At 48.2% G+C, this 18,020-nt stretch overlaps 1 long non-coding RNA gene across 1 annotated transcript in view; it reads right to left on the reverse strand.

Moving 5' to 3' along the window:
* Positions 1-8,612: 8,612 nt before the first annotated feature.
* Positions 8,613-18,020, reverse strand: part of LOC121275290 — a 126,412-nt gene continuing 117,004 nt past the window's right edge. Inside the window, exon 2 of the long non-coding RNA XR_005942378.1 lies at positions 8,613-9,722. This is a non-coding gene — a long non-coding RNA (uncharacterized LOC121275290). The remainder of the gene's footprint in view (positions 9,723-18,020) is intronic.

The following is an 18,020-nucleotide window of genomic DNA, read 5'->3' on the forward strand; positions in this document are numbered from 1 at the left end:
CCAACGCACAGGCGCTATGAGCAGGCGGGTAGGGGACATTTGTATAAACCTCATCCATAGGCAGAATAACAGGGGTGAGTGTGGTCGCAAATGTTATCTGTCAGGTATTTAAATGTGAAAGTTACTGATGCTTGCCTGTGTGAGCAGGAATACTTCAAAACTCATACCAGCTGCTTGGACAGGAGTGAAAGCCTTGGTCAGGATTCTATAGTAAAGATCATTTTTTGGGGCCTGCAGCTTTCAGGAAGCTTCCCCTTAGCCTGGAAATGGGAATTGTGCTCCCCAATGGAGGCACCTCCTCTGAGGAGGAGAAAGGGAGGACCAGAAAGGAGAGGAGACCAGGAGTGAACATTCCCCCTCCAGGGGAGCCACCTTTGGGAGGGCAGGGGCAGGCACAAGGGGCGCAGGGCCAACAGGAAGTCCAAGGTGGAAAGGGCCGCAGAAGATGCCACTATCCTGCCGCTAGGGTATACAGGCAGCTAAGCAGCTACCTCAATATGCCTGAGATCCAGTGCCGAAAGAGGCTCCGTCTCTCAAGGGAGACAGCCACCTCCGTTTGTCAGATGATAGGCCCTGAGATCTCCACAAACTGTGTGGGTGGGAACCCCATGCCAGTGGCTCTGAAGGTCACAGCTGCCCTCAAATTCTATGACTCCAGCTCTTTCCAGGGGTCGATGGGTGATCTTTGTGCAGTCCCCAATCAGCTATCCACAATTGTGTCAAGCAGGTGACAGACTCTCTGTTCAGGCATGCATTGACCTTCATCCACTATCGCTGGGACCAGGCAAGCCAGACACAGTAAGCCAGAGGCTTCGCAGCCATTGCTGGCTTCCCCCGTGTCCAGGGTGCTATAGACTGTACACATGTGGCCATCAAGGCACCAGCAGGTGAGCCCGGAGCCTTCGTCAACAGGAAGAGCTTCCACTCCATGAATGTGAAGATAGTGTGTGATCACAGGATGCTGATTCTACAAGTCTGTGCAAGGTACCCAGGCAGCTCCCACGACGCCTACATCCTCAGACACTCCCAGGTGCCGAGTCTCTTCAGTGCTCCAGCCCGGCTGGATGGATGGCTGCTGGGTGACAAGGGCTATCCCCTCAGAAGGTGGCTCATGACGCCTCTCCGCCATCCAAGAACAGAAGCTGGGCAGCTCTACAATAGGAGCCACGGCACCACAGGGGCTGTGATGGAGAGAACCATCGGTCTTCTGAAGATGTGCTTCCGATGCCTGGACCGCTCGGGGGTGCACTCCAATATCCCCCAGATTATGTCTCGGTGATAGTGGTTGCATGCTGCGCTCTCCATAATCTGGCACTGGAAAGGGGGGATGCAGTGGGTGAGAAAGATGTAGAAGCAGTTGCTCCGGATGCACACAATGTGTCCAGCAGTGAGTCCAAAGATGAGCACTCACAACAGTACGCTGAGGGGGTAGACGCTGACCCGGGCATACTCCAGGGAGGCAGAGACACCCAGGAGGCTTTAATCCAAAGAACCTTCAGCTAGCCCACCATAGATGGACCTTCAATACACACCAGGGCTGCAGGCTCCATACTCAATACCTGAGTGCCAAATCTGCTGGATACTAACATTAACTAAAGCCCTTGTCAATAAAGCTCAATGTCAAACAACTCACTCATAGCATCATGGCTTCCTGTCCACTTGCAGAAGTAAGGAATCACCCTGAGGCATGGCAACATGTCAAAATTTATTGAGAGAACAAATGTTGCTTCATAAATCAAAAAAAAAGGTATTGGACATCACACTAAGTCTTCAATAATCTACTATGGACCAACATAAAAGCACCAGTGAGAAACCCGTGGTGTGCCTAAGGTGCCTTAAACTTACGCTTACAGGTGCTACATCTAGGTGCTGTCCCCTCGCTGGCACTGGCATCTGAGACAGCCTGCTCACTGCACTGTCCTTTTGGCCTCGATGACCTTGGCGGACATCCTCTGGCCTGTGGACCCTGTGCTAGCCCCTCCTGGGATGGAGCTGCCAGTTTCACAGCTGGCTTCTCCCCAGTCGCCGCAGCCTCACTGGATGCCATGGTCACTGGCAGAGGGGCGCAGGAGCTGCTGCCTTCATCCAGAGTGCCCCGAGAGGAGCCCGCAGAGACGACAGGCAGTTGCTGCGCCGATGTGAGGTCGCTTTGAACCTCTGCTCACCGTAGATGGATGCGCACCGAGCTGGGATACATGGTACTCAAGCCATCTCCCACACAGGCAATGGCCTGCTGAGGTTAATCCCGCTGTAAGGGCTTGATTGTTCTCTTGGAGGAGCCTCTCCGTGAGAGTCGCCACTCTCTCCATGGGAGAAGCATGGCGCTCAGATGAGGCTTAACGCATCGGAAATGCTCGGCGTTAACTCCTCAAGCATGGGCACCATGCCATGCATAGCCTCATGTATCTCTGCCAGATCATCCCGCATACCTTGCTGCACTTCCAGTGTCCGCTGCCTCACAAATGACTTCAGAGGCACATCATCAGCCATCAACCAAGCATGTACCTGGTCCCCAGCAGTCCTCCAACTGCCAGTGCCCTGGGCACTCTCTGTCTCTGCCCACACCTCAAGTGAGTGTGAAGAGCCCTCAGCGCCGTGCCCTGGGACACTAGCTGAAGATCTAATTCCCACCAGGGTGTAGCATCTGCGCTGGTACCTGCCTGACAGAGATGGTGTGATGCTGTTGAGTGGATTTGCTCTGGGCCCTCAGGGGTGAGAGGTGGCCCCTCTGCCTCCTCCTGTCAGCCCTGCTCCGGTGATGTCAAAAGGAAGAACAAGGACATTTGATTAGTTACAGTGAAGACAATGTAATTTTGCATGCCGCTCCCCTGGATCATTATGCGCTCATCCTTCCATAATCAATGGTCAACCCATGTTGCAAACTTCAATCACGCAACATTCAGCAGTGCCATGGCTTACGGGACATACATGGTGACCTGAGTGCTCGCCAAACATGCCTCCCCATGGCACCCCAGCGTCACTGTCACTGGTGGTCCTGGGGGCATGGCACCTCTCCAGATCCATGGCCTGTTGCTCAAAAGGTGTCAGGATCGCCAACTGCGCCTGGCCTCCACCAGTCCACATCCATTCTGAGTAATTGTGAGCAGTCTTTTCCTGAAAGGGGAGAAGAGCATTGATTAGTTCAGCCTGTACCTGAATTCCCATCGCATCCCTGCCAACCCAGCCAGAGTGGGACATTGCAGGACTCCAGTTCTTCGTCTCCCCGCAGCTGCGGCACACTCACACAAAGAAGCCAGGCTGACCACCCCCACTTGCCCAAATTCTGCCTCCTTCACATCTCCACAAGGTGTAACTTTGCTAAGCAAGGAGGCACAAGCACGTGGAGCACAAACAGCAGCAGATGGATTGGTGCCCTGTCACCTGGAAGCTCCCCTCCCAGCATGTTAGCACCCTGACTTTGACATGCTTCCCAGTTCCAGCACTCTGCCTAGGTGCAGATCCTTGACTTTCACCCCCATTCTATTCTCTGGGTGTCAGTGTCACACCTGCTGCAGATGCAGAACACATCCTAGCTCAACCCCCTCAGGGTGAACTGGGCATGGGCAATCTCTGCTGTCATACCCAGCGAGGGATCCATGCTGTGAGGGATTCAGTGCCGTTACTGTACTCAGAGCTGTGGGCGGTGGGGGTGAGGGGGGGTGCAGGGCGTGGGGGTTAATGGTAATGGCTGCATTAAGTGACCTCAGCCAACATAGTACTCACCCTCCCCGAGTGTAGGAGGTCATTGAACCTTTTACGGTGCTGGACCCATATGCGCCGCACCACATCATAGGAGCTCATGCTCTTGGCCACGTCCTCCCACGCACGTTTGGTCAGGCAGGGAGGCCTCTGCCTCCCATCCCTTGGAATCAGGAACTCCCACCTGGAGAGCAGCTAGGCACTCATCTGAAGGCCTGACCCGAAGGCCTGCCCTCCGGCCTGGTCTGCCCCGCTGGCCTACCCTCTGGACTTGCATAATGCACAGTAGCCCTCTGCTGTGCTCTTCTCCCAACCATTCTGAGCAGCCTTGCATAGGCTGCCAGGCCTTCATTTAAACAGGGCGCCGGGTCGCCATTGGACCCGGCAGCCTGTGCACGTCCACTGCCGCCCGTCCACTCCCGCTATTCTTGGGAGTCGAGAAATACACTGGGCGGTCCTTAATTGGCCTGCCCGCATAAAATAGCAGCGCAGACCCGATCGCGGGCAGCGACTGGGTCCACGCCCACCTGCGTCTGCTCATGCTCAGCCTGCCTGACGTGGGAAATATTCTCCCCCATGTCTCAGGATGACAGCATTTGTCCTCCCAGCACTGCCACTCTCACAAGTACCTTAGCTGTTGCCTCTCAGCCAGCCAGCCCAGGGTGTTGTCATCCATGCCAAGGTACATTTATAATTGGGCCTTCAAGGTGCAGAGCTGATCAAGCATATCCTGCAAGACAATCTGCAGTCCCCAACAGTGAAAGTGAACTGCCTTCCAATAGACATACTGCAGCCACTGGAGTAGCCAATGTAGGGACTGTAGACCAGGCAAAGGCACCAATAAGACAGCCATGAAGGGAACGCAGCATCATTACTTTTGGGGTTTTTTGTATTATTGATGTATCTTTGAATAAAGTTGTGTGAAGTTATTGACTGTTGACCATTATTAAGTGATCTAGAACAAGGGGACTTTGTGATGAGGAGTGCAAAATAGTAAGGGGATGGTGGATCCACGTTGGGGTGGGAAAGTTCTTTTTAACTGAAGCGTAGACTCAGTACAGAGTCCCTCCTATTCTTTTCAGTCACATTTTGTCTCCTCCCTTCCTCGTTCTCCTCTTCCTCCTCCCAAGGTGGCCTCCAAGTCCCAGGAGATAATGGCCAGGAACTCATTCTTTTGAGTTTGTGGATGATGCAGCATATCACCACAAGCAGGAGACAACATTGAAGTGTATTGCAGATTGAGATCCTTGCCGGGCAAACTAAGCAGCAAAATCTCTGCTTTTGGACCTAGATGAGTGGCTCGACTGTGTTGCTGGTACCTCCATGGCTTTCATTGAAGGTCCTATGACTTTGCATGGTGGGGCAGCGGAATGTGCTCATGAGTCATGTATAGAGGTGGTAGCCCTTTGTGGTTGAGCAGCCATACCTGCTTTCTGTCTTGGAGGCCTGAAGAGAGTGAGAATGGCTAACTGTCACAGGATAAAAGCATTGTGAATGTGCCAGGATAGAGAGCATTCAGCGAGATGAATTTCTTGGTGTGGCTGCATACCAGCTGCACAGTGGCTCAGTGATAGCCCTTGCGATTGTGGTTTTACTCCCCCTTGATATAGAGGAACTGCAGAGCTATGTGCATGCAGTCAGTTGCAGCTAGCACCATCAGGAAGCATACAATGGCAGCCATTTTTTCTTGTAATTGCACCATGGTGGTCAATTCTGTGTTAAGCATCACCTGGTGTAACTCAGAAGCCCCCTCTGGCACGGCAGTCTCTGCCACGTTTACCATAGAGAAAGGAAGCGGGCTGTGAAGGTGCACGACTCATTGGCCTCTGTTTTCTCTGGGCCGTCTGCTCAGCCAGCTGATCTTTGTGTTTCTTTTCGCTTCTTCCAATGTCCTCTGGGTGTACATAACTCCAATACAAGGACACCTGCAAGTCAAATATGAAGATGGCCAATATTGTTTTCTCTGGGGCTCAGGTGTTTCAGGGCTCTAATAAATTTCTGGGCTATCAGCCAAGCTTCATTATGTATTCTTGGCTGAGGGCCTAGACATCCATTAGAGTACTACAACATTGCTTGATTGACAGCTCTGGCTCGCTAACCTCTTCAGTTAATTTCGCCATGGTCATTCACACAAGGTAAAGAGAATTCAAGTGCTTGCAGCTTCAGTTATTCATATTTTAAAGGATCTGGATGATTGACACTTTATTGGCCAGTAGTAAAAAAGGAGTTTTTTTTAAGAAAGTGGAAAGTTATCAATGAATGACTTTTTTTTCAAAGTTTTTTTCACACAACCTACTGTCACTATAGGGTTCAAACTTCTCTACAGAGTCTCGAGGGCATGAAAATTCCATAGCTTGGCATGGGGGGATTAGGGGCCATAAGGGTTCTTTTGGGGACATAGTTTGGCATGAGGAGCCATGGGGTTGTTTGCCGGGGGCATAGCCTGGCATAGGGGATCATGAGGGGACTTAGGGATGTTGGGGGAATATACTTTGGCATGGGGGCATGAGGAGGATCTTTTGAACTTACCTTTCAAAAGCTACTTTCATGTAGACTATGGTTCACCACACCTCTGAGGTGCCAGGAACCATGACTCTTTGAAAACCTGGCACAACTCTATGAGAATTTAAGAGGACGAGGACATGACTATCCCTGCAATGGAGCAGGTCAGGTCCGGAGTGCATAATGCAGGATTTTTACCTGAACCAGCCCACACCCTTAAAAGACACTCCTAAAAATCTGAAACCCTGGGAATGGGGTCAGGAATCCTGGCATCAGGTCCCAGTCACACCCAATTCTTTAAAGGGCAACCAAGTGATCCCGATTTGGTGAAAATCCAGCCACAGGTGTCTGAATAGTTGGAAGTAACATCATCCTGAATTGATATTTTAAGTATTTTTAAATAAGAAGATGTAAGAATGTTTTTCATTGCTTTAAATTTCCTAAATAACTAGCTCACAGACATGGATGTAGGAGGATAATTTTGCTTTTGACCAGTAAACCACAGCTTTCTTAAAAGAATGAGTAGCTCTGAAAGTTCAGTATAGGCATCGCCAACACAAATGTGCATTCTCTTTAAGTCTTCACAGCATAGAAACGGAAGTGGTTTCATTTCTATAATAAAGATACACCACAGACATGCAGTTTTTCCATGTGTGTGTGGAAAAAAGTCATCACTGACACGTCAGTAAACATAACCTGGGTAACACCTTCAAAAAATAGCTGAACAGTTACGTAATTCCTCTTTCGTTATGGTGTGAAATGTGTTATTTGCACGTCTGTTTTGAGTAGGTGCAGCACACATAAAGACAGAGTCAGGTCCCATACGGAAATAATAAATCCCCCCTGTCTGACCTTATTTTCTGAAAGCAGGATGATCGGCTAAACAGCTGTAGGTACACTGAGTAAGCTTTTCAAAAGGAAATTAGCATTACAGTGAGAGATCTATTTCACGGCCTCCTCAGTCAGAACCACAGTCCACATACATTGTGATTGCATTTTGTAAAATTTAAATTTGCTGTAGTCAAGTAATTGGATGTAAATTTGGAACCCTTTCCAATGTACCACTCTGGTAGGGTGTGAGAGGCATGACTGTATAGTTAGATTAGGAAATCTCTAGAGTGTAAAAATCAATACAAGTGACTGGTCACGGTTAAGTATGTGGGCTAATACCTTGGGGTCAAAAAGATCATGTCAGCTATCCCATGTGCACTGCATATGTGAAAGTGGTTCCAAAGCATCTTTATCACAATGTGCAGAAGGCTTATGAAGGCTGTGGATTTTATGTCAATCAGAGCAATACTACATAATTGAACTGAAAATGGCACTCTTTCTTACTGTGTGGCCCACTCCCCCAAGTGATGCCACATTTCATTGCAGACCTCCTGCACCAGGGCATCCAATTTGTGAATGGGGCCTTGCTGTGCTCAATTTCCTTCAACAAAATACAAGCAGAGTTTTAAATGGCGGCCAACAACATTTCAAAAGTTGCTGGCACTAGGTAATCAATCCCCATGACCTTGTTGTGCTTCCAGCATGCTGTTGCCTAGATGCTGGGAGTGCCATGAAATTATTTAAATTAGCTGACTTCACAAATGATGTATGATCTAAAGCTTAGCCCCCGAGCCCCCAAAGGGCATATGGTTTCTTTGTGCTGGAGAAATTGTCGATTTATTATTTCATACCAATACAAATCTTTTTTATAATTAATATAGTTAACATCGGTGTGCATGTAAGTAACTAATTCTTACTATAATAAACCTTAAAGAGATTGTGGTCAGTCATGGTTTACCTGAATTAAAACTCAAGGGGCTGAATTTTCACCTTGGCACGTGGGCACCCACCCAACACACATGAGCATGAAATAACGCGCGATATTTCAGTCGGTGGGCATGCACATGGGAGTGGGCAGCACGCCCGCTGACAATTAAAAGGGCTGCTAAGCCCATTGACAACTTAATTAAACTGAATGTTTCCCTGCCCATCCAGCCTTACAGTTGGCGGGTGGGCAAAAAGGCCGAGCGGTCTTTGGATTTTTGAGGAAACCTCATCCAATAGATTTTTTGAGGAAATCCAAATTCAGTAGAAATTTTTAAATCTCATTCCTAACATGTCCCTTCCCGTGCGACAGTCATATGAGGGGACATGGTTTTTTTTTAAACTTTCTGTAAGCGCATTCATGCATGTGCGCTGACTTCCAAGTTTGCCCTCCTCTCCATCCCTCCCCCCACCCCCACTAGGCAGCGCTGAGCATTTCAGCATGCGATTCACACTGGCTGGCCGCTAATTGGCCAGCCAGCGTGAAATCGCAGTCGGGGCCCGATCGCGGGTGGTGGGCCATTGCATGCCCGCTTCCCGGCCCAACCAATGAGGGGAAAATCCGCCCCAAGGAAATGAAAGGCATAATTGAAGCATTTTAGTTCATTACTTTTATTATTTCAGTACAGAATAGATACTGGATTAGAAATATTTTTACTACTAGCTAGTGTACCTGTACCTACTCTTAAGATCTACATGTGGCAACCTTTCTATTGGCACAATGCAAGAAAAATATTTTTTAAATGATACACTTCTCACCAAATTGAGCTCATAAACTTACATTTAAGGTTTACGCTACTTAAAATGTGATCATTTCCAGAGGAAATCAACTATAAAAATAAATAAAATGCATCTAAATGCTTAAATAAAATGAAATGCCTCAAAACACTGCATGATCACACTACAGCAAGAGGAGCAACATTAAGCATGGAGACTTGTTTGCTGGCAACATTTTAGGGAGTTTTTAAAGGCAATGAGGAGGCAGTAAGAGAAGGTGGTTTTGGAGAAAACTTTGGGGACTGAAAGATTGACTTGCAATGGTGGAAATGGTGTGCAAACATTTGAAAGGAATGGGAATGTGGGAGGGATGTGTGGCTGGAAAAGTCACTCAGGTGGATAGAGTGAGGCAATGAAAGGAACTGAAGGTAAGTATAAAGACCTCAAACTTTATTCACTCAGGCACAGGGATCCAATTGAGCTTAGCAAGGGCAAGGATGTTGGATATGTGAGTCCTGAGCAGGAGAAAATTTGGGTTGCAGAATTTTGGCTTTTCTAGAATTTGTGCAAGGTAGAAGTGATGAGGACAATGAGGAAATCAAATTATCTGAAATCAATTCTCAAAATGTTGAAAATGTGAATTGGGATTTCAGGAGTGGCGGGGGATATGTATGTATGTGACTTTCTGGAAGTGCAAGAATGTCTTGTTGACAATCCAGATAGTAACATAAATGCTAAGCATAAGGCTGAAAAACATATTGCAGTCCTCACAACTGGATTTAACCTGAGAGGGCAGTCAGGGAAGTTGAAGGAGTTATGACCAGAGACACATAAGGGCTGACAAGAGCCAAAAATGATGGTTTTAGTTTTGCTGAAGGAGATTTCGACCCATCCAGTGTTCCGTCTCAGAATGGTAGCACTCGAGAAAGTGATTTTCTCCAGGTTAGCTGGCATTTTCCAGTCTTTTCCATGCAGATTCTTTAGAAAACCTAAAAGATGTAATACAAGTTTTGTAGCAAGGCTGTCTAAAGTAGATGAATAATGTGCCTTTGAAAGACAAATAGAATTACATTAACAAGCCTTAAGTAATTTTCAAGTCTGCATAATGATTAATTAATTAACACTAAAAGCACAGCATGCCACCATGCTCAGAGTCCCAGACCCATTATTATAATGTAAACAGATCAGCATGATGTCAGAAAGTTAAGGTATCATGGGAACTGAGTTAGAGTAACATGGTTTATCACAGCTTGGAAACATGGCCATGAGTGCAGGAAACAAGAACCTAGTCACCCCATAAACCTCTTTTAAAATATTTCACGCCCCCCACCACCCCCACCCACCCCCAACCAATCTCATGTTAATTTAATGTAATTTAATCATCCAGTATACCAATGTACTTAAAATAGGCTGAATGCTTGGTGGTTTCATGGTAGAAACTATTTTATAATCATAACAAAGTCATTCCTTAGTCTTTTCAAAATGGACACAAGCAGTATATTTCTTTATTTTGTCAAATGGGTTTTGAAATTTCCCTTCAACTTTCCTGTATTTATTTTTAAATCCAAATTGTTTGAAGGTAAACTCTGAAAGTCTGAAGTCACCTTTAAACAAAAAAATGAACCTGTTACACTTTTTCCAAAGCTGTAAAGTGATACTGAAGTTGAACAAAGAAACCTCTCAGGCCAAAACATGCAGGTGTTTTTACATTTAAGGTGTGTGTGTGTGTGTGTGTGTGTGTGTGTATGCGCGTGCGTGCGTGCATGTCTGTGTGGTCACATGTGCGTGATCCTCCAAAAAACACCAAAATACTTTTTGCAAGGGATGAAGTTTACTCTCTATATATTCTTAGTCATTCTGTGACATCTATAAGCACTTTACTGGTAAATTCTACCTTTTAATTTCTATCTTGCCAATATCCAATAGTAACAGAAAACTCCAAGACTAGAATTCATTTGTTCTAACACCTTGGGCTGAATTTTGTTCTCCTAATGCTGAGAGAACTCAAATCGGAAGACCCAAATTTGATTGCCGCAACTTTAAACCTGCCTGCCAATTCCCAATGATTGGAATTTTCTCTGGGATAAGAAATGCAACAGGTCAAACCCTGCACACACTTAAAGGGACATCAGAGTCACCATTTAAATGCCTGCTGCCAAATAATTTTCTCTGGTGGGTTCCTGATGTCTGTGGGAGCCAAGCCAGATCAGTCAACTTGTGAACCTCAGGAGGAGCCTGCTGTGGAGTTGGGGACCTTTTCACAGGTACATTTAAAAGGTCTTGCCAACATCAAATGTCATGATGTAATGGTAGTGATGATTTAATTATGCTTTCAATACAATGATTGATCAGATGGCTCTGTCCTTATAAGTTGTGACCATTAAATTGACAAACTTTGTGGAAGTGTTCACTTGCATTAGAGTACCTTACCCAAAGCATAAAATTCTATTCTGCACGCAACACTATTGAAAATCTGATTTTAAATGAGTCATTTGGAAACTATGGTTTGATCATTACTATAAATTAAAGTTTAGAGATTTTTTCAGACATTGAAATGAACTGAACAGTTGTCAGGCTTCTCCGATTGAAATTCCATTGAGCCTTTGAAAAAAGAACAGTGCAGATAGCTGAATCAGCTGTATCAACAGAAACAGGTAATCACCCTGTATCAGCAGAAGTAGGCTGAACAAGTGGTTATGCATCAGTTTTTCCAGATGGCCCCATTATGAATGCTTGACTGAGCTCCAGGACTGAGGCAGAGTGTTTGGGAGGGGTGAGGAGCGTTGAGGGGTGAGAGCCAAAGGATCTAACAACCATTAATAGAACTGGGCCAATGTCCCAGTAAACAGAGGCTGGTCTTCTAACATGTTGGCCCCACCATCCGCCCACCTCCATGGACATCAGTCCCGTCTCTGGAGGCAGCGGACCTGTCTTCACGCCTTGCCTGGCTCCCCAAAATGAAAATTGGGCAGGCAGGCAGGATCCTCTAGGGCAGAGCCCTGTGTCAACCACAAAAAACTGGTACCTATTTACAGTTCTGGTCACCACATTTTAGAAAGGTTATTGTTGCCTTGGAAGGAGTGCAGTGCAGATTCAACAACATATTACCAAGGATCATGGGATTAGGTAATGAAGAGAGATTACATGAACTAGGAATGTGTTCACTGAATTTAAAAAGTTTGGTAGAAATTTGATTGCGGCTTTTATCATTTTGAGGAATTGATGTAAATAGAAGGAAACCTTTTCCATTGGTATGGGAATCTGGGTAAAGGGACACAATCTTAAAATGTGAGTCAAGTCATTCAGGAGAGAATCATTCATGCAAAGGATTGTAGAAATGTGGATCTTTGCTGAAGAAAAAGCAGTAGAAACTAACTCTATTAATAATTCTAAATTTGAAATTGCTAGATTATTGTTAGATAAGGGTATAAACCAGTATGGAGCCAAAGCTGATAGAATGAATTAAGGCACAGGTCAGCCATGATCTAATTGAACAGTGCAACAGACTCAAAGCGCTGAGCGCCCTTCTCCTGTTTCTATGTTCCAAACTCAATTTTTGAAATTTACCATCTGTTGAGCATTTTTGTATTTGTACCCGTCTCTTTTGAATACAACTTGTTATGGTTTCCAATGTGACACTGTAGCAATCTCAATGGCATTGTTGATTTTGCTTTTTGAATTAGTAACACTGCATTAACAGTAGTGGCAATAAGCACAAGTCAGACTCTCAGCACAAGAGAATGAAATAGGACATCAGAGTTCCATCTGAAATCAGATCAATGGAGGGTGAAAAAAAGAAAGCAGATAGCATCCCTCCACTATCATTAGTTTACGGATGCTGTTTTACCATTACATCAGATATATTCTCAGGACATCAACAATGCGCAAAAATGGTATCCTGCATTTGAAATAAAGACAGCTGAAACCCATGATCTTCTCCCAGTCTCAAGGCATTTCATGGTGCAATGATCTATTGTATTGCTCGAGGCAATGCATCTCCTTGATAGAGATTTTCAACTAATTTTTCAATTAACAGACATCTATTAAAGGCAATACACATTTACAGAAACATTTGATCAAGCACTGACTCACTCCCCATGCATTCTAGTGGAAATAATTAACTGCTTCACAGCTAGGTTGTTGTTTTATAGGCACAAGCTTTAGATAATGCCAGAACTGATTTAATATTAGGCTATGGTTGAAGGTTAGAACTGAAAGGGCGGGGAACTGAAATAAAGCTGATTATGATTTCGAAGGCCGGAATTTTCCAGCCCCGTTGGTGTCAGGCATCATGTGGGTGGGAGGGGGTGAATAAGGCGAGAAGGCTAAAAACCGGTTTCACACTGGTGGGAAAGCACATTGGGAACATCTGATGGTGTCCACCATGGCGGAACGCCAATCCCACTGGAGGCTGGCAGGAACCCGCTTTGCATCCACTAATGGTATATAAAGTGAGGCCCGAGCAGAATCGTCCCCCTACACCAGACATTCCGTTACACCGGCAGGAAGGCACGCCACCACAGAACATATCTGGGCAAGTGTGACGTCAGCATTTACTGTTAGGGCCTTTCTCAGATCGCGGACATCCAAGGAGCAGAAGATGCTGGAGCCCTACAGTTACCGGACTATGGATGAACATGTGCACCACAGGCTGAGTGGATTCTTATGGACATGGCTCTGCAGCGAAGCAGCTCCTGAGAGGTGGGGGGTCTCTGTTGATGTCTCAGGTCTTCTTTGGGACATCAGAGTCTTGGCCATGGGCTGCTATGGATGATTGGCGAAGGTGGGGGAGAGGAAGGTCCAGCTGTTGGTGGGAGTGGTAGGTGTACTGGGGCTGTGTGTGTAGGAGAGGAAAATCTAGCCGTGAGTGGGAGAGGGGAACAAAGGTGTCAGGGGGTGAGGTTGGGAGGCGGAGGAGAGAGTATGGGGAGAGGGGGGGAGGGTGTAACAGGGAAGAATGCGGCAAGTAGAGAGGTAGGTGTAGGAGGGTAGGAAGGTGTAAGGGAAGGAGTGCAGAGCGGTGAAGAAGTCTAGGGGGAGGATGGAATCTGGGGGGAGGAAGGATTCTAGGGAGAGGAAGGAGGAAGAGTGGAGGAAGGAGAAAGGGTGGAGGAAAGAGTAAGGGAGGAGGATGGAGTAAGAGGGGTGTCCAAGTGAATGTGTAAGGGAGGGTTGGCATGGTCAGAAGGAATGGTGAGTATGAGAGGGGGGAGAGCGAGCTGGAAGGGTGGGAGGGTGAGGGTGCAGTAGTAGTAGTAAAAGGGAAAGCATTGATGGCTGGTAGGGATCCGGATGCAGACACAGACCCTGGGGGTGGGAAGGAGGAGGTCAGAGAGGTTGATGTGAATGAGGTTGGGATTCTCAGAAAGGTTGGGAAGATGCACGTTCACCTAGACATACAGGAAAGAAAAGTGTTCGGATTGGTAGGTGATGGTGGGGGGCTAGGAGGTGATGCTAGGGGAGCGGGGTGGGGGGTCAACAGTGATGGGGAAAAGGGCATGGGTGACTGGGAGAGGGGAAAGGACAGGGGAGCTTACAAGGAACTTGACTACGACCATGGCTTTCAAATCGAAAGTGAGCGGAGCCTCGTGTTGGACAGGTGCAGGTGCTACATGGGAACGTGATCAGTGGATGGGCAGAGATTCAGGTCAGCTCAGATGGACAACAGAAAGAGAACCCCAGCAGGCAGCATTGAAAATACTCAGGACAGTGAGATGAGTGTGATGGAGGAAGGCTCCATGTGCAAGGGAGAGTGCTTGCACGAGGCTCTGAAAAGCCCTGCTTCACACACACTTCTCCCTCCAGAATCACTCATGGTCTGGCTGTGTGCAGCTGAACTGCTACTAGGGGGGATGCAGAGGGTGGATTCGTGAAGCCAGTAAGTGAAGCTCAAAGACAACATTACACATTATTCAGTGAAAGTGAATATACTTTCAGATTGTAAAGTGACAAAATGTGTCCACCCATGCAACCACTTGTGATCAGAATTTATTACATTTTCTAGACCTACCACTTCCTCTAGGTGCTGCCCTGACATCCATAGCACAGGTGGGGACAGCCTGGGCAATGGTTGGCCATGTTGCCTCTGATGATTTCGGCGTACGTCCTTGGGAGAGCTGAGGCCTTGAGGCCCCCAACTTACTTTGGCTGTCCTCCTGTGGGCCAGCCACTGCCTCTGTAGTGGCAGAGGATGAGGTTGAGAGAGTCACAGGAAAACGGGACTTGGAGGGAGAGAACAGGCTCTGAGAATCCTAAGTGGATGACCGACAGGTGTCCAACTGTTGCTCCTCCTCCCTTCCAGTGCCCCAGGGCTCCGACCTGACTCCTTGAGGGGAAGGAGCACCTGGAGGGGTGTCAAGGTGCTTGTTTCCCTCTCGCGTTGCTACTGCAGGAACTCACCTATGGCTCCTGCAATGGACTGCAGATCGACGTGCATCTCTGCATTCTGCTGGACCTCCTTCCCATGGAAACCTCCATACATGTATATATGGGCACCACATCATCAGAGAGCAGGTGGACGCACTCCTCCAGCCCACGTACCACTCTGTTGAGGGCTTCCAACAGCTCCGTGTGATGTTCCCCCGCCTTCTGCTGACGCTCCAGGATGAGTTGGCAGGCCAAATCCAGAGGCTCGTCATCTGACTCGGACCTCACAGATGCCTCTTCCCCAGCCATCTTCTGAGTGCCGAGGAGCTTGGCTGAACCTGCCTCCTTCTGCTCCAGACAGGTGCCTGTGCAGTGACCATCAGATTGTGAACCCAAGCCTGCTCTAGATCTAGGTCCCACCGAGGTGTGTATCTCTGCGCTGGTGGAGGGCTTGGGTAAGCGCTGTGATGAGTCTTCCAGGCTGCTTATTTCCAGCTCTTCAATGGAGGAGGTGTCCCCTTGGCTGGAGGTGAGGACATAGATGGAGCTGAGGAACTGGCGGGCTCAGGGCATCAATTGCTTGGCAGAACTCCCTGTGAACCAAAGTAGAGATAATTATTGCATGGCATCAGACTCAAGAGCAGGAGAGAGAGCATTCATAGAGAGAGAGGTTATAGGGTGCAGGATCCTTATGTGGGCATTCGCCGCAGGCCCCACCATTGCAGTAGGCACGGACCACATCCTCATCAGTCAGCACAATGGCATGGTCCTCAATATGAGAGAGAGGCCTAATGTGGGCCTCTCCACCCCCAGTCTGGGATCTCTCCCTGGTAATATGAGCCAGCTTCTCCTCCATGAAAACAGATGGAGAGAGTGGTGGGCAGAGCCATGGACAGAATTAAGACTTGAGTTCCAGAGGATGAGTCTGATGGGGTACGCGTGAGAGTTAGTGGTGTTGTCCCCTGAGATGTGAGATCCCTGTGGATGTGTGCTAGGTTTGTGAGTGTGTGTTGACAGTGATGAGGTGGTTGACTTACCTTAGCAGCATGAATGAAAGCATTCATCCTCTTCTTGCACTGGATGGCTGACCTCTTCTGTGCTCCTGTGGCGCTGACCTTCGCTGCCACGACCTCCGAGGCTGGATTGCTCGCTCTAGTGGACATCCTGTGGCCAGAGTCGGGGTAGTGGATATTGCAACAGCTTTCCACTGTCCAGCAGGTGCCTCGGAGAGTCGTTACTAAATTTGAGCACTGCCATATTCTTTGCCTTTGGGACTATGTGTTGCCTGAAGCAGTCCTGGTCTGAAGACATGGGGCAGAATTTTCCCATTGTCATGCAGACGGGGGCCCCGCCTGTCTGTGCCTAAAATGACACGTGGTGACATCGGGCGAGTGTCCCGACATCACCACGTGCCATCGCGACATTTCACTGGGTGAGCATGCGATGATGTCCAACCATTAATTAACGGGCCACTTAACGCCCTTGAATGTTCAATCGAAGCGATTTTTCAGCGCCCATGCAATCTTTGGGTTGGTGCATGGGCGCAACGATCAGGTGGGTAGGACATATTTGTACTAACCGCATCTACGGGCGGGCTAAGAGGGCTCACTGGGGTTGTGAATGTGCACTGTGAAGTATTTATTTTTGCAAGTTTTTCAAACTTGCCTGTGCGATCTGCAGTACTTCAAAACACATACCAGCTGCTTTTTCTGGACTCTTAACCTTCAGGTCAGCACTCTGCAGTGAGGAATCTTTTCTGGGCCTGCAGGTTTCAGGAAGCCTTCCTTCAGCCTGGGAATGGGAGCTGAACTGTCTGGAGACAGCTCCTCTGAGGAGGAAGGGAGGGCTAGAAGGGGGAGGAGGCCAGGAGTGCACATTCAGCCTCCAGGGGAGCCACCTTTGGGAGGACAGGCGCAGGCACAAGGGGCGCAGGGCCAAGAGGTAGTCCAAGGTGGAAGGGGCCGCAGAAGATGCCACTATCCTGCTGCCAGGGTATACAGGCGGCGAAGCAGCTACCTCAATATGACTGAGGTGCAGTACCGAAGGAGGCTCCGTCTCTCAAGGGAGACAGTCAACTATATCTGTCAGATGATAGGCCCTGAGATCTCCACTAACTGTGTGGGTGGACACCCCATGCCAGCGGCTCTGAAGGTCACAGCTGCCCTCAAATTCTATGCCTCTAGCTTCTTCCAGGGCTCGGTGGGTGTCTCCCAATCAGCTGTACACACTTGTGTCAACCAGGTGACAGACGCTCTGTCATTGACCTTCATCCACTTCTGTTGGTACCAGGCAAGTCAGGCACAGTAAGCCAGAGGCTTCGCAGCCATTGCTGGCTTCCCCCGTGTCCAGGGTGCTATAGACTGTACACATGTGGCCATCAAGGCGCCAGCAGGTGAGTCCGGTGCCTTCGTCAACAGGAAGGGCTTCCACTCCATGAACGTGTAGATAGTGTGTGACCACAGGATGCAGATTCTACAAGTCTGTGCAAGGTACCCAGGCAGCTCCACGACGCCTACATCCTCAGACACTCACAGGTTCCGGGGTTCTTCAGTGCTCCAGCTTTGCTGGATGGATGGCTGCTGGGTGACAAGGGCTATCCCCTCAGAAGGTGGCTCATGACACCTCTCCACCATCCAAGAACAGAAGCTGAGCAGCGCTGCAATAGGAGCCACAGCTCCATAAGAGCTGTGGTGGAGAGAACCATCGGTCTTCTCAAGATGCACTTCCGATGCCTGGACCATTCAGGGGGCGTACTCCAATACCCCCCAGATCCTGTGTCACTGATGGTGGTTGCATGCTGCACTCTCCACAATCTTGCACTGGAAAGGGGGGATGAATAAGATGTAGATGCAGTGGCTGCGGCTGCAAACGATGAGTCCAGCAGTGAGTCCAAGGATGAGCACGCACAGGGAAATGCTGAG

This window comes from Carcharodon carcharias, chromosome 2, assembly GCF_017639515.1.
Source record: "Carcharodon carcharias isolate sCarCar2 chromosome 2, sCarCar2.pri, whole genome shotgun sequence".
Classification (NCBI taxonomy): domain Eukaryota; kingdom Metazoa; phylum Chordata; class Chondrichthyes; order Lamniformes; family Lamnidae; genus Carcharodon; species Carcharodon carcharias.